Genomic DNA, 13,785 nt, shown 5'->3' on the forward strand with positions numbered 1-13,785 from the left:
AAGCAGAGGCTTGACAACCATATGTCAGGAGTGCTCTGATGGTGTTTCCTGCTTGGCAGGGGGTTGGACTCCATGGCCCTTGTGGTCTCTTCCAACTCTATGATTCTATGACTCTTCGTGACCCCATGGACCAGAGCATGCCAGGCACACTCTTAGTAATGCTACTAAAAGAAAGCCAACTAGTTTTTACTTTATTTCGCTTTTCTTGACTGGCAACAACCTTGCAGTCCAGCTTCCGTAACCTAGACATTAGGTGGTTTTAATCTGCCCTGTCGGCTACAGCTTTCAGGCGAGACCTTTTGGATTTACAACAGCAGCCTAAACTTTGTAACCTTAATGTAAGAACATGAGAAGAGCCTGCTGGATCAGGCCAGTGTCCCATCTAGTCCAACGGCCCACCCAATGCCTGTGGGGAACCTGCAAGCAGGATTCAAGCACGAGAGCAACTCTCCTTCTCCATGAAATTGTCTAATCCTTTTTTAAAGCCATCTAAGTTGAAGGCCATCACAGCCTCTCGTGGGAGAGATTTCCATAGCTTATCTATGGACTCAGCTACAGTAGTCAAAAAACAACGCTTTGGATGTGTTACAAGCATGCAACACCAGATGGTGCCAGAGAGCAAACAAAATTTCTATGTGATTTTTACATAGGGCTTCCCCCCTTTCATTATAACAATTTAGTTTCTGACTTATGTATAGCATTTCCCCCCCTGTGTGTAGATCCACCCTACGTGCTGCATGAACAAGTCTTTTATCCATCCTGAATCTTTCAATATTCAGCCGCACTGGATGTCCACCAGTTACGAGTGTTAGGAGAGAGGAAGAAAACCTTTTCTCCATCCACATTCTCTGTGCCATGCAGAATTTTACAAACTTCTATCGTCCCCTCGATCATTTTGGTGGCCCATTTCTGAACCTTTTCCAAGACTACAATATCCTTTCTGAAGTGAGGCGACCAGAACTGTATGCAGCATGGTCTCAACATAGGCTTGAATAATGGCATTACCGCAGTGGCGACTTTATTGCCAATTCCTTGCAAGGAATCTGCCTTTTTTTTTTTACAGCAGGCGCACACTGGGTCAACATCTTTATTGAGCTATCTCCTACGCCTCCAAGGTTGTCGTCAGCTTCAAGAGCTACACTTCCCCTGTTTACCCTGTTTAATGAATGCCAGAGACTGTAGTAGATGAACAGTGCCTCCTTTATTGCCTAAAAGTGACTTTTGCAACCTATGCACGATGCTGTGAGCGAGGATCACAAAGTGCGTAGGACCAGATTAAAAACAGCTAAATCTCCCAAGTCATCAGATGTCTTATTAGGGCTCTCTCCACTCGATTCTTCCTTCTGCTCACAGTTTCCCCAAGTGCTGAAGCAAAGCTTTTTCTGCGGTGAAGAATGATGGAAAGCATTATGCCCACTCAGGCCTCTGAAACAAACCCTGACACACACTGTCTTTCCATATGGGAGTCCAAATTAAGCAGGGGAGGGGGGGCAGGCTGGAAGAAGATAAATCACCCCCCCCCAACCTTTGCAGTTTCTTCAGCTGTGCAGCTTGGTTTTTTTCTGATTCCAGGCTGAAATTTAGAAACATGTGAGATGGACTCAGGAGTCCATGTTTGTGGTTAGAGGGGCAGAACGTTGAGCCTGCTGCTAAAAGTGTCCTTGTTAAAAGTGAGAGCCAGTGTGGTGTAGTGGTTAAGAGCGGTAGACTCGTAATCTGGTGAACCGGGTTCGCTTCCCCGCTCCTCCACCTGCAGCTGCTGGGTGACCTTGGGCCAGTCACACTTCTTTGAAGTCTCTCAGCCCCACTCACCCCACAGAGTGTTTGTTGTGGGGAAGGAAGGGAAAGGAGAATGTTAGCCGCTTTGAGACTCCTTAAAGGGAGTGAAAGGCGGGACATCAAATCCAAACTCTTCTTCTTCTTCTTGGATGAAGGGGGCTGTATACAGATTTGATGATGATGATGATGATGTTCACTGAGTGACCTTGAGGGCCAACCACTCTCTTTCAGCCTTACCTACTTTGCAGGATTGTTGCGAGGGTGAAATGAGGAGGAGGAAATCCATGTGCAGCACCCTGAGCAAATTGGAGGAAGAGTTGGCGTACAAATGTAACAAGCAAACAATAGCTTGGCTCTTGCACAGTCCTGCCCTCTTTCCCTGGCAACCCAGGAGAGCACTCTCACCTACCAGTCTTGCTCCACGATGCTGCCATTCATCATTTCTATCTAAGGCTGCCATTCCCAACTCTTTCCACTGAGTGATCATGAATGACCTCCCCCACCCCCACTTAAGTGTTGTTGTTTAGTCATGTCCGCCTCTTCATGACCCCCTGGACCAGAGCACGCCAGGTCCTCCTGTCTTCCACTGCCTCCCGCAGTTTGGTCAAACTCATGCTGGTAGCTTTGACAACACTGTCCAGCCATCTCGCCCTCTGTCGTCCCCTTCTCCTTGTGCCCTCCATCTTTCCCAACATCAGGGTCTTTTCCAGGGAGTCTTCTCTTCTCATGAGGTGGCCAAAGTATTGGAGCCTCAGCTTCAGGATCTGTCCTTCCTGTGAGCACTCAGGGCTGATTTCCTTCAGAATGGAGAGGTTTGATCTTCTTGCAGTCCATGGGACTCTCAAGAGTCTCCTCCAGCACCAGAATTCAAAAGCATCAATTCTATGGCGATCAGCCTTCTTTATGGTCCAGCTCTCACTTCCATACATCACTACTGGCCCCCCTTAAGCAGTCCCTTATAATTTGAACAATAAGAGGCCAAAGTTTTTAGGTTAACTGTTGTCTGTGTCTGTCTTACCCGTCCTGGTTAGCTGAGCCAAATTCTTCTTCGCTTGCCTGCACTCATTATCATACCAGCCCAATTTTCCAAAAATCTTGCTGGATGAGTGACCCGGTTTAGTTGAAAGCGGTCTTAGATCTTGTGGACAGAATGCCTTTAACAGGTTCTAAATGTCCATTAATTATGTTCTGATGCACACTCTGGCAGCAAGAGCTCCTCAAAGTGGGCTTGTACTGAGTGTTCAACCAAGGGGGGTTACTTTAAGCGTTTGCCCACAATTATTGTTCCCTCCCCCAAATCATTTGATGGGATGGGCAATTGAGGGCCTAAGAGGGAAATGGAGAGGGAGGTAAGTGATGCTGATTTCATTTATTATGGTCAAAATTTCCCAGCAGTCCAGGCACCTGTTTGCAAGGGGATTTACGCTTCCGGAACCGCGCGGTGGGGAATGACACTTGGAAATAATGTTGTGGAAGGAAACTGACAATGGGGGAAGAAGAATTAGACAAATTGATGGAGAAGAGAGCTATCATGCCCTGCCTCCACGCTTGTAGAAAACAACGCTTCCAAGGACCAGCTGTTGAAAACCACAGGAAGGGAGAGTTGTGCTTGTGCTCGAATCCTGCTTGTGGGTTTCCCATAATAGGCATCTGCTGGGTCCCTGTGAGAACAGGATGCTGGACCAGATCATAGCTGTCAAGCGTCCCTTATTTGGCGGGACAGTCCCTTATCCCAGCACCATGTTCCGCTGCTGTCCCTTATTGATGAGGCTTCGTTTGGCTGCTGGCTGGGCTTTCTGCCTTTGGCTTAGAGGGGCTCAGAAGTTGAACATACCTGTGCCTGGAAAATCCCTTATTTTGGCTACTGATCCCTTATTTTCGAGGCTGCTGGTCCCTTATTTTCAAATCTGTAAGTTGACAGCTATGAACCAGATGGGCTATGGACCTGATCCAGTGGGCTCCTCATATCTTCTTAATTAAGTACCCCCTTTCTCCACACCCAGCCTGCTCCTCCGTTCGAAATCCCAGTGCACCATAAATGCTGCTTTTCATTTTAAAACAGACCTCCTAGAACTTCATCGCCCACGTTTGTGCCTAAAGTGTAGCCTCCCCGCATTTTTCGTATTTGGTCTCCCAATGTGGCGAAGTGTATGCACAATTTTTTTTGGTAACCAAAGCAGAAGACCATTTGGTTTTTCTAAATTCCACCAGTCAGCAAGCCAGCAATAACAGCCTTCCTCGGGACATAATATTTGAAGTGGCAAGAGGAGAAAGGCTCCCTTGTGTTTTAAAATATAAGGCCCCTTTGGTTAGAGGCTTAGCATTCGCTCAGCAGAATCCCAGGTGTTTAAAGTTTATGAAAACAAAGACCGCCCGTTAGTGAAATATTTCCATTAAAGCAGTAGTCTTCAGCCTTTTCCAGACCCGGAACCCACATTTAAAAGCAATCAGGCATTTGGGGACCCTTTCCTTAATTTTCTTTTTTTAAACCACATATTTGTACGGTGGTAGGTGCTGCCGTGGCTCCTCACCTTAGATCAGGTTATGGCTTGCTAGTGGATCCTCTTGTCCCTGCAAGTTAGAGACCAAAGCATTCAAGGTATGCTGGGCCCTGGCCAGCTGGGTGGCATCAGATGCAGGAGGGCACACCCGACTGTGCCCCTAATTCCTCCTCCTTCGGACAGACCCTTTCCCTGGGCCTTGGACTTATCATAGAGCACAAATACAGCCCCTGAGCCTCTTCTGACAGACCTTTGGGACTCTTCACAAACCTCACCCCCTCCTGCCTGTGCTTTGCATTGATTTATCTATTTATAAAAATATTTAATATATCAAAGTGGTTTATAGTGACCAGTTTATACATGAAACTGTACCATAAAAGCTATATTTAATCAGTTAAAAGCAGGCATCAATTAACCATCGTTGTCAGGGGCAGGTGGGACGCTGTTGAGTGTGCCCCTGGGTAAGGGGGCCTGGGGTCGGTAGAGGGGGTCAGTGAACTGGAGGTGAGAGTTGGAAGCAGGAGAAGTTTCAGAGCTGAAGGGTGGTGTTAAGTTGTGGGTGAATCCGTGACCAGGGAGAAGAGTCGGCAGAAGAAGATTGGAAAAAATTTAAGGACTATTTACAGAAATATTGTAAAATTAAGGAAAGTTAAATGGTGTTGGATTGAAATTAAGTGGTTTCTAGCTGTAATGATACAAAGGAACATAGATGAGAAAAAAAAGGGTTTGGAAAATAAGGTAATATTATAAGCTGTAATGCTTTAAGTGAAGGATTTGCTGAACAAATAATTTTAATTGGAATATGAGGAGGAGAAGTATGAGGAGGTCTGAGAAATTTGTTATTGGAAAGTATGTTTTATGAACTATATGTCTTTTTTAATTTTTTGTTTGTTCTGTTTTCGTTTGTTTAAAAAAAAAAGGAAAATTTAATAAATATCTTTTTAAAAAAAAGTTGTGGGTGAACATATCAGACGACACAGCGATTTTTCAAACAGTTCTTGTTTATTCACAGGCCAGGACAGAACTGAACTGAAGGGCTCAGTCAGCCTGCTTATATAGAGCTCCAGTACCACGTTACTGTAACAACTTTCTAAAACTATCCAATCACTGAACGTCACTTTCGATCCTTCATTTGCATAACTATCTACAGTATCCCCCTGCTGGCCCAGGGTGAGAACTTCAGTACATAACAGGTGGAGCACAAGATGGTTTGGAAGAAGAGGAGGGAGAGGCAGGCGAGGCAAGGGAAGGGTCAGGGGCTGACCCCCTCTCCTGTACCACTGTCTCCCAGATCCAGCCTAGGAGTCATTCTGGACTCCCAGCTGTCCATGGAAGCGCAGGTCATTTCTATGTCCAGGGCAGTTGTCTCCCAGCTCCATCTGGTACGCAGGATGAGACCCTCCCTGCCCGCTGTCTGTCTCGCCAGAGTGGTGCACGCTCTGGTTATCTCCCACTTGGACTACTGCAATGCGCTCTATGTGGGGCTACCTTTGAAGGTGACCCAGAAACCACAACTAATCCAGAATGCAGCAGCTAGACTGGTGACTGGGAGCGGCCGCCGAGACCATGTAACACCGGTCCTGAAAGACCTACATTGGCTTCCAGTACGTTTCCGAGCACAATTCAAAGTGTTGGTGCTGACCTTTAAAGCCCCAAACGGCCTCAGCCCAGTAGACCTGAAGGAGTGTCTCCACACCCATTGTTCTGCCCGGACACTGAGGTCCAGCGCCGAGGGTCTCCTGGCAGTTCCCTCACTGCGAAAAGCGAGGTTACAGGGGACCAGGCAGAGGGCCTTCTCGGTGGTGGCACCCATCCTGTGGAACACCATCCCTTCAGATGTGAAGGAAATAAGCAGCTATCTTATCTTTAAAAGACATCTGAAGGCAGCCCTGTTTAGGGAAGTTTTTAATGCTTGATGTTTTATCGTGTTTTTAATACTGTATTATTTCATTTTTTTCCCAAAAAAACCCCACTGATGAGGACCATCTTCAGATACCGGAAGGCCTGTCTCATGGAAGATGTTCTTTGATGCTCCAGAAGATAGGACCCAAACCAATTAGTTCAAATGAGAAGAAAGGAGATTCCGACTAAACAGGAGGAAGAACATTCTGACAGTAAGAGCCATTCAGCTGTGGAATGGACTGTCTCAGAAATTGGTGGACTCTCTTTCATTGGAGACTTTTGAGCAGAGGTTGGATGGAGATCTGTCATGGATGATCTAGTTGAGATTCCTGCATTGCAGGGGACTGGAGTAAATGAAACTTCCAGATCTACAGTTCTAAGATTCTGTGAAACAGGGTCTTCTTGACAAGTGAATGGGGTGCAGCCAATGGCAGTGGCAAGAATACCTTGGACTGGGTGCTGGTTTCTCTATATAACTAAGGTTCAGGTGCAGGCTTAAGAAAGAATCCAGCACACCTGGACTGTAGGTGGGGGGGGTCAGCACTGCTCAACAGCACAGTCTCTGTCTCCAACGCTCTAACCACCCAGATGAGCCTGCTGTGTTCCTAAAATACAGCTGTCTAAAAAGTTTCCACGAAGTGGTTTAGTCTCAGCCACCTCATGCAAAAAGAAAAAGAAAAAAAGGAAGCGGTTTAGAACCTGCCAGATATTTCCTCTCTGATTCTCCCTGATTCAGTGGTCACAACTCTGCTTGTAATATCCCTGACATGTTCTCTGGCACCCGGTCGATGATTGGGCTCTGCTACTTTGATCCTTTAAACTGTAAAAGGTAAAGGTAAAGGGACCCCTGACCATTAGGTCCAGTCGTGGCCGACTCTGGGGTTGCGGCGCTCATCTCGCTTTATTGGCCGAGGGAGCCAGCGTACAGCTTCCGGGTCATGTGGCCACCATAACTAAGCTGCTTCTGGCGAACCAGAGCAGTGCACGGAAACGCTGTTTACCTTCCCGCCAGAGTGGTACCTATTTATCTACTTGCACTTTGACATGCTTTCAAACTGCTAGGTTGGCAGGAGCAGGGACCGAGCAACGGGAGCTCACCCCATTGCGGGGATTTGAACCGCCGACCTTCTGATCGGCAAGTCCTAGGCTCTGTGGTTTAACCCATAGTGCCACCCGCGTCCCTCCTTTAAACTGTAGAGGCCTATATATATTTAAAGGGCATAGCAAGCCCAAGTCCAGGGGTTGCTGGTCAATTTCCCCCATGGAACGCTTGACAATTGCAGGCAGACATAGAATCAGAAAACAAGCTTGCTCCCTCTTTTATATGACAGCCCTTCAGATGTTTGAAGATGGCTACTGCGCTAAACATACCCATTTCCCTCAACTGTTCCTCATCAGGCTTGGTTTCCAGACCCTTGATCATCTTGGTTGCTTTCCTCTTAATACCTTCCAGCTTGTCAACATCCTTCCTAAATTGTGGTGCCTAGAACTGGACACAGGACTCCAGGTGTGGTCTGACCAAGGCAGAACAGAATGGGACAATTACTTCCCTTGATCTCTAGACACTATAGTTCTGCTGATGCAGCCTAGAATTGCATTAGCTTTTTAGTTGTTGCTGCTGCATCACACTGTTGACTCAAGCTTAAGCTTGTGGCCTTGGCAGACCACCTAATGTTTTTTCTGCCTCCTGTAGTAACTGCGCTGTGCCAGACACTGTCGTGTTTTGAACTGTATTTTTATAGACAAGCCATAGCTCACCTGAGTGCAGCTCGCAGACCACTGGTCTGCAGGCCTCCTCTCCTCTCTGCCCCCTCAACGTATAGAAAGACCACAAGAGGACTGATTTCTAATTACCGTATTTTTTGCTCTTTAAGACTCACTTTTTCCCTCCTAAAAAGTAAGGGGAAATGTGTGTGCGTCTTATGGAGCGAATGCAGGCTGCGCAGCTATCCCAGAAGCCAGAACAGCAAGAGGGATTGCTGCTTTCACTACGCAGCGATCTCTCTTGCTGTTCTGGCTTCTGAGATTCAGAATATTTTTTTTCTTTTTTTCCTCCTCCAAAAACTAGGTGCGTCTTGTGGTCTGGTGCGTCTTATAGAGCGAAAAATACGGTATTCCTTATTGTGCCTTGGAATGTAGAGCCGCCTTATGCAGAGTTGGACCTTTGGTACTCCCCAGCATTGTCTATTGTGATTGGCAGTTGGTGCTACAGGTGTCTTTCCAGGCTCTGTTTGAAGATGCTGAGGCTTGAACCCGGGACCTTTGGATGCAATGCATGTGTTCTACTACTAAGTGTCAGAACCAGGTCAGCAATAACTCACACGGCTTCAGTGAACTCTTTCTCCAAAGACGCATGACAGCTCAGGAGGCCAGGCCTAGACAGCACAAGAACTATTCCCAGTAGATCTTGCCGCAATGAGGCAGCTGTGGGGACTGAAGGTCCCTGCCTTAATTGTCTAAGTCTCCTCTTCCCCTGAGTCCTTCCCAAGCAATCTGAGACTCCGTAGACTTGTCTACCTCTGCCCTGCCCTCTTCATACCTCTCCTGGTCCTGTGTGACCGTGGGTGGTGGAGAGCTGGTTGCAGCCGGAGGGAGAGACCCCCTGGCTTCTTCACCAACGTGATGCATCTCTGCCTTTTGGACTCCCTTCCTCTCCAGCCTCTGCCTCTGCTTCTTGACTGTTCTCTTCCCCAGCCATCTTCCCCTGGGGGTTCCCCAGATGCTGGCTCCCACCCCTCCTCTGCTTCCAGCCAGTCCATGACACTAAACTATAGGCCTTGCAATGGTGCAGAAAAGGGCAACCGGAATGATTAGAGGATGGAGCCTTTTTGCGAGAAAAAAACCAGCTTGCTTTTTTCCTCCTCCCTCCCAAGCCCCTTTCCTTTTGTGTCGTGTCTTTTACATTATAAGCCTGACAGTTGGGACCATCTTATTACCCTTTGTAGCACAAGGCTTAGGAAGCATTTATTTCTTCAGCTGAAGAGTAAGCTAAAGGAAACAGCAAATAAACAAATGAATATTCCCTACAATGAAAGGGTCAAGTGTCTGCATGTTTTTAGGGGCCATGTGAGGGACCTGATGGTTCGTTATTAAATTGTATATATTGGCGAGAATAAAGGGATTTTCACAATTCCACGAGAAGAGGGATTGTAAGACCACTCTGGCAAGGGCTCAGCTCATATCTTCTGGAGTAAACAGTTTTCAAGGATGGAACCAGACGCGGGACAGTTAGCAAATCTGTCTGCGATCCGGTGGTCATTCGCTGCCCACTGAGCTAGCACTGCCAGGTGCCTTGGAAACAAACAAAATCACTTTCCAGCTGACCCAGCTTGGTTTTAGTGTACCAGGGCTTGTTGCTGCAGCAGCACTGGCTGGACTCACAGAGAAGACCTCCTCTCTGAGCATGTACTGAGCTCAGCACAAGGAAACAAAGGGAAAGATGCAGCAGGAGGTGGAAGGCAGGAGCCAGCAAGGCCTTCTTCTTCCTACCTGTTATGACTGCGTCTTTCAGCAAGATGATGCTCTCCAAATGGTCTCCAAATGGTCATAGAATCATAGAGTTGGACAAGACCCTGAGCGTCATCAGTCCATTTCCCTTCAATACAGGAATCTCGACTAGATCATACGTGAGGGGTAACCATCCAACATCTGCTTAAAAACCACCTTCCGAGGGAGTCCATTCCATTGTCGAACAGCTTTTACCTCCAGAAAGTTCTTCCTGATGTTTAGAATCTCCTCCCTTGCCACTTGAATCCATTAGTTCAGCTCCCACTGTGCTGGGCCCGGGGGTAACCCGAAAAACGCAGTCCAGGACTGGTGCAGGAATTGAAGGTTCCGCTAGGAGTCAGTCCGACAGGGTCAAGGCAGGACACGAGGCAGGAAACCAGGCAAGGGCAGGTGCAGGATCTGGCATACAGCAATGTTGCTCCCACAACCTGGGGCAAGGTTCGACAGCCTTTATCTCTGTTGGGGGTAACGGAAGGTCCTGATCCCCCAGTGACTCACCTCCCTGTTTCGCCCCAAGGTGAGCACTCCTCCTGTGAGTACTCAGGTCTCTCCTCTCAGACCTTAGTCTCTGCAGCTCGGTGGGTTGCTAGACCCAGGGGCCGCGTTAGCCTCCCCTGACCCAACCGGTAGTGGAGCAGCTGTAAGCGATGGCCCAGCTGGAGGCAACAAGGTCATTCCCACATCTGGAGCCAGGGCAGGCTCAGGCCCCGGACTCGGCCCAGCTGGTGCTTGTTGCAAGGGAACCTGTGCAGACTGGGGCTGTTCAGGATCAGGCCCCAGACTTGTTCAGATGATGCATGAGGCAAAGGATCTGGTGCAGACTGAGACTCCTCTGGTTCCGAGTCCGAGCCTGAGTCCCAGGCCATCACACTCACCAGCTGGAGCAGCAAAAAACAAGCCTGCTCCATCTTCCGTGTAACAGCGCTTTGGATATTTTAAGATGGCTCTGATATCCCCTCTCAGTCTTTACTCTTCCAGGCGAAACATACCTAAATCTCTCACCTTCCACCTTGTCAATATCCTTCTTAAACTGTGGCGCCAAGAACTGGACACAAACCAATGGATTCAAGTAAAAAGGAAGGAGGTTCCATCAGGGTGGACTTCTGGGAAATATTTTTTTTTTTAAAGAATATTTATTAGATTTTCCAATTTTTTAAACAAACAAACAAAAACAGAACAAACAAAAACATTAAAAAAGACATGAAGTTCATAAATCATACTTTTAAATAACAAATTTCTCAGACCTCCTCATACTTCTCCTCCTTGTATCCCAATTAAAGTTATTTGTTCAGCAAATCTTTCATTTAAAGCATTACAGCTTATAACATTACCTTATTTTTCAAACCCTTATTTTCCCATCTATGTTCCTTTATATCATTACAGCTAGAAACCACTCAATTTCGATCCAACACCATTTAACTTTCCTTAATTTTACAGTATTTCTGTAAATAGTCCTTAAATTTTTTCCAATCTTCTTCAGCCAACTCTTCTCCCTGGTCACGGATTCTGCTCGTCAATTCTGCCAGTCCCATACAGTCAATCAGTTTCATCTGCCATTCTTCCAGAGTGGGTAGATCCTGCGTCTTCCAATACTTTGCGATGAGTATTCTTGCTGCTGTTGTAGCGTACATTGGACTTCTGGGAAATAAGAGCTGTTTAATGAACTCTCTTGGGAGGTGGTGGACTCTTTGAAGCAGAGGTTAAGTGGCCATCTGTCATGGATGTTTTAGCTGAGATCCCTGCATTGCAGGGGTTGGACTAGATGACCCCTGGGGTCCCTTCCAACTCTACAATTCTATTATTATTCTAGTGTGCATGTAGGTGTTGCAATCTCAAAGATGCACCCCTGAGCTGCGTGTTGTACTACCTGGCCCTGTTCCATTAACGAAGTAGCCTCTGGCAAGGGTTTAGTTCATATCTTTTGGAGGGTGGCGCCAGACACAGGACCGATAACCAGATTTGTTTGGGACTTTGTGGGTGTGTTGCTCCCTGCCCACAGACCTATCCTAGCCTGGCGCCTTAGAAACAAACAGAATCCGTCTCCAGGGCACAGACCCAGCTTGGTTTTGATGTCAGGGCTTGCAAAAGAACGTAAGAAGAGACAGCTGTATCAGGCCAATGGCCCATCTACTCCAGCACAGCCACTTCCGCCCTTCTGAGGAGGTGGGGTTGCGGGCTTCACGGCCCCACCACACGCGCGGTGGGTGGAGGCCGGCCCCCACGCGATTAGGGGGAATCCCGGCTGCGTCACCCCCTGGTCGGCCAGTCGGCTGGCTCAGGGGGCGTGGCCTGCCCTATAAAGGCAGCAAGCGGCCGGGGATCTCCCTCTTTGCCGCTCATCCGCTGTTCAGGTTTTCCCACCCTCCCGCCCTATAAGGTTTTGTTCTTTGACCTTTGCTATGGATCTTGGTTGGTTGGTCGCTGTTGAGGGGCCTGGTAGGAATTTTTCCACTTGGCAGATTGGCACCAAGCACTCAGTTTTCGCTTTTGTTGTTGTTTAGTCGTGTCCGGCTCTTCGTGACCCCCTGGACCAGAGCCTGCCAGGTACTTCTGTCTTCCACTGCCTCCCGCAGTCTGGTCAAACTCATGCTGGTAGCTTCGACAACACTATCCAACCATCTCGTCCTCTGTCATCCTCTTCTCCTTGTGCCCTCCATCTTTCTCAACATCAGGGTCTTTTCCAGGGAGTCTTCTCTTCTCATGAGGCGGCCAAAGTCTTGGAGCCTCAGCTTCAGGATCTGTCCTTCCAGTGAGCACTCAGGGCTGATTTCCTTCAGAATGGAGAGGTTGGATCTTCTTGCAGTCCATGGGACTCTCAAGAGTCTCCTCCAACATGGTTTTCGCCTACCTCGTAGCAAATCGTCACAACTTTCTGGGTATTGACGGTTGGGCATTGGTATTGTTCTGTAGATGGAAGAGGGGAGGAAGCGCCATCACCTGCCCCCCATATTGAAGGGTAGCCCGATAAAGGATTCCAGGGGGCGTGGCCCTGTCTGAAGCCTGGGGAGGTGAGGGCCCAAGGCACGCCCCCTAATGGTGACCTCTGGGGTCCTAGATTGCTGTGCATCAGCAGGACCCCCCCTAATGGTGGTTAACCCTTCCCAGACTTCACGCGGACGGGCTGAAGTTGGTTAGGATCAATGCCTAAGCCAATACCGCTCATCACCTGTAACCAATAAATTTGTGGCCTTTTTTAGCCCATTAACCTTAATAATTGTGTCATGAGTCATTATTTCCACTGGGGGGGGGGGAATTCGCCACGCAACCTGCTTTCACCAGAGGCGTGTCGGACACGAGTGCAACAGCGCTCTCCCCTCCTGCAATACCCAGCACAGAACTGGAGGGGACCACGAGGGTCATCCAGTCCAGCCCCCTGTAATGCAGGAATCCTTTTGCCCAACGTGGAACTTGAACCCACAACCCTGAGATTAAGAGTCTCGTGCTCTATGGACAAAACAAAAAAATTTTTTTGTTTTGACTATGGCAGACCAACACGGCTACCTTTCTGTAACGTGCTCTATGGACTGAGCTATGTCGCTGGTCAGGGGGGCAGCCCTAAAGGCATGTAAAGCCAGAGCAAGTTACACCTTTAAGCCGATCCATGCACCCGATCCAAACTCAAGAGCATGGCTGCACAAACCTTGAAAACAGAGTTTGACTTAAACCACCCTTTTTGCTTTCTTAACTTGCGTCAGGTTAAGAAGCCTCGTGATTGACCTAAACAGGCTCAGGATTTGCAACCTCCCAAACATCCACTATACATCAAATCTGAAACAGAGATGGAGGCATCAGAAATAGAAGCATGAGAGCCGCAATTCATGCTGCAAAGACCTCCTGAACCCTTTTAACCCGGCGCCTGAAATGTAGCAAGGCCAGTGCTTGGCTGCAGAGTTTCATAGCGTTGAGCCCACAACATTGAATGTACAAAAACAAACAAACCTGGGTGTGAAGCAATGATTTAGCAACTGTGCCTAGTTAGACGCAGAATGTGGACCCAGAAAAGGGAGGAGTATTGCTGCCACCTAGAGGCACACCTAAATATGACAATAAAAGTGCTCCGGGAAGAAGGCCAGGTAAGTCTTACCTGTAAGCACAG

The sequence above is a fragment of the Podarcis raffonei genome, chromosome 5 (genome assembly GCF_027172205.1).
Source record: "Podarcis raffonei isolate rPodRaf1 chromosome 5, rPodRaf1.pri, whole genome shotgun sequence".
Lineage (NCBI taxonomy): Eukaryota > Metazoa > Chordata > Lepidosauria > Squamata > Lacertidae > Podarcis > Podarcis raffonei.